This window comes from Rhinopithecus bieti, unplaced genomic scaffold (assembly GCF_001698545.2).
Source record: "Rhinopithecus bieti isolate Rb0 unplaced genomic scaffold, ASM169854v2 scaffold_20069, whole genome shotgun sequence".
NCBI lineage: Eukaryota > Metazoa > Chordata > Mammalia > Primates > Cercopithecidae > Rhinopithecus > Rhinopithecus bieti.
Window position 1 is genome coordinate 1039159 of NW_016809702.1, and position 3810 is coordinate 1042968.

A 3810-nucleotide genomic window follows, 5' to 3' on the forward strand; every position below is an offset into this window, starting at 1 on the left:
ATGGGATCAGAACTGGGGAGTGTGTGGTGACTGGTGAGTATGCAAAAGGGTAAAAGAAAGACACCACTCCAAGGTGGGGATGACAGTGTAAAAAAAAAACAATTAGGGAAGTGTAGGATATGTAAAATAAGTGAAGGGTGAGGATCAAACAGAGGAAAGTGCACCAAATGGGAAGAGAGGTTCCCAATACAGTCTGTAGGCTTGACTTGTAGCTTGGCTTTCAGGCTTTAAACTCTTTGGATTGAAGGTGAGATCTCACTGGGGACCCCACCTGCATCTGCCTAGACATTTGCCTGTCTCCTGCCGCTATCAATTCTTCCCCAAGTGTTGGGATTGGAGCAGTAAGCCACTGCTCCCAGTACTAAACATCAGCTTTTAGTGAAGATGACTTCTTCCTATAGAACTCTAAAAAAGAATCTTTTTGAATCTCTTATTACTAGATTTCAGCTAGGAAAAACATAAATTAGGTCTCCCATTCAGTTTGTCTAGTTTGTCTGGTTTTAAAACCAACTTTTTTTATAGTTGTGAATGCAAATGAATTATTGTTATTATTATTTTTTGTTATTATTATTATCTCACTCTGTCAACCCAGGCGGGAGTGCAGTGGTGTGATCACGGCTTATTGCAGCCTCAACCTGTGGAGCTCAAGTGATTCTCCCACTTATTTTTTGATTTTTTGTAGAGAGAAGGTCTCACTATGTTGCCCAGGATGGTCTCAAACTCCTGGTCCTCTCACCTTGGCCTCCCAAAATGCTGATATTACAAGTGTGAGCCATGGCGCCCAGCTGAATTATTTTAGACATTTCAGAAGATCCCTACTTTGGCTTCTGCTGCTTGTGAGTGTCCCAGGTTAAGTGAATCCACCTTTCCTAGAAGGGTTGTACATAAATCCAGCTGGTATTTCTAAAAAGAGTGCTTAGATTTTGAATCTGATTTCCCATAATTTAAGAACTTTTCGAAAGTGGCCCATGGGGAATGTGTTCAAGGTCAAAGTGTGACGTGTCTCACACTGTCTCTAACTACCATGTGGCAGCAGAGTGATGAAGGCATGGGAGACCAGACTGTCATACGTGTTCAGAAGAGCAAAAAGGAGCAAACTTTTCAGTTAGGAACTGACAGGAATTGGTCACAAATGAAAGGCTAAGTCCACATGTTCAAGTGATGGAAAACAGCAGCCACCATTTTTTTTTTTTTGGAGACAGGGTCATGCTCTGTTGTCCAGGTTGGAGTGTAGTGGTGTGATCACAGCTCACTGCAGCCCCAAACTCCTGGGATTAAGCAATTCTCCCACCTTGGCCTCCCAAAGTGCTGGGATTTCAGATGTTAGGCACCGTGCCTGGCTGATCTGCAATCTTAAAAGCATGCTATGTGAAACTGGGGGGGCCAAAGCCCTCGGTCCCCTAAAGGTTCGCTGAAAAATCACTGACATAAGGCACATTGATTAATAGGAGAAAAGCCATACAGATTTGTTTGATGTGTATACACAGGAGCCTTCAGCATGAAGACCCAACTTCCTGATGAGTACAGAAGCTCAGATACCATCTTTTTTTTTTTCTCATGCTAAGAAGTCTCCATGAATGGAAGGTTATATGCCATCTTCAGGTTACAGAAAGAATGGGGACTTGATCCTGGCAAAACAGGTTATGGAGGTGGGGAGAAGAATAATTCTGTTGAGGGGATTACTAGGGAGAGTGAATGGATCTGGGAACAGAGATGAACTTGTAAATAGCTCGCTTTGGAATTTAAATGATCCTTGGAAACTGTCATTAAAATGGGTCTGTTCAGGTACGGTTATGACTTAGTCTTATTTTCTGCAATAGAGAATGAGATAACAGGGAGGGGAAGGAAAAAACAATCATTCTCCTTGGTGGGTCTTGATCTTAGGCAGATAAAGGAACTTCAGCCTCTACAGGGGAGATAGTGGTGGGAGGGAGAGGTCAGAGAGATCTTGAGGCTTCTTAATTTCAGTCTGTCAAAATGCCATCTTTTGGGGTATTGGTTTCTGAGCCCCAACAAAATGAAACCACCAGTACTTGTCAATCTTTTGATCAAAACTTCTGCTGTGTCACAGGGGTAGAAAAACTTTGACCAGAACCCCTGATCCCAAGGCAGAGGGAGAAAAAAGGTAGTTCCCTTCAGAGCTCTTTACTCAAATGTCCTGTTCAAAGGCAAACACCAAAGCTCTCGCCAGGACAGAGAGGGTTTGAAAAATAGTTCGAACAACGTTTGGACCTTCAATCAAAGAGTGGGAGGTTCTAATTCAGGATAACTCACCCAAAACACCAGATGGGACACTGGAGAGAATGTTCATGCTGGTACCAAGTGTCACTTTCAGAGAGAAACACAGGATGGTTGGGGGGAGTCACTTTGAATCCTGCCAATTTCACCAGATTTGTCAACCTAAAAGGAAGGAAGCTGAGGCCAACATAATGTAAGTAGAGGGTTTTTTTGGGCCAAGCTTGAGGATTGCAACCTGGGAGCATAGATTCAAGTTGCCCTCTATATTCACTGATTAGCAACAGATACAAGTTGATTTTTAAAGAAAAAGAAGAGACAGTTCCTAAATTCTTTACCAAGAATTTACATTTAAATAACTTAAGCTATTGATTGGCTATCCATTGTTCTTTGTCCAGGACCATGAAGATAATGGGTGAGGCAGCTAATCAGGAACAAAATGACTTTAAGCAATTGCCCCCAGACATGGATGCATGTGGTGAGGTGTGACTGAAGTCTCATACTCATATATCTCTGGGCCTGCATACCTCACACGGCTCAGACTTCTCTCAGCTGTTTTTCTTTTCTCAGAAGAAATGACATACAGATTCATTAATGTGCACAAGGAGAACCACAGAGTGATTACTCCCGCCCTTTGATGGGGTTCAGAAACTTGTGTACTGTCTTGAGGTTACAGGAGGAATGCTGCCTTGGACTGTGGCAAAACATGTTCTGGGATGGGGAGAACATGTTATGCAGATGAAACCTTACAGGTAGCAGCCCTCAGAAAGAATAGATGGTAGATGTTTCTTTCAGACTTTTAAGGTGTCAGACTTTCTAATCTTGTCCAGATCCAGATAGGGGAGGGCTTCAGAAAAGCCTGGCGGCCTCAATGCAGATTCTTGCTGCAGATGCAAATCTTTCTCATAAGGAGATGACTTTTAAGCTCTGTGTGTATTTCCACCCTTCTGAAATATACCAAATATACCAAATATTCTGAAATATACCTTTTGAAATATACCAAAGAGGGCCAGGTGTGGTGCTCACGCCTATAACCCCAGCACTTTGGGAGGCCAAGGCAGGTGGATCACCTAAGGTCAGGAGTTCGAGACCAGCCTGGCCAACCTGGTGAAATCCCCTCTACCAAAAATGAAAAAATTTAGCTGGGCATAGTGGTGGGCACCTGTAATCCCAGCTACTCAGGAGGCTGAGGCAGGAGAATCGCTTGAACCTGGGAGGCGGAGGTTGCAATGAGCCAGGATTGCACCACTGTACTCCAGCCTGGGCAACAAGAGTGAAACTGCATCTCGGCCGGGCATGGTGGCTCAAGCCTGTAATCCCAGCACTTTGGGAGGCCGAGACGGGCAGATCACGAGGTCAGGAGATCGAGACCATCCTGGCTGACCCGGTGAAACCTCGTCGCTACTAAAAAAATATAAAAACTAGCCAGGCGAGGTGGCGGGCGCCTGTAGTCCCAGCTGCTCGAGAGGCTGAGGCAGGAGAATGGCGTAAATCCGGGAGGCGGAGCTTGCAGTGAGCTGAGATCTGGCCACTGCACTCCAGCCCGGGCGACAGAGCGAGACTCCGCCTCAAAAA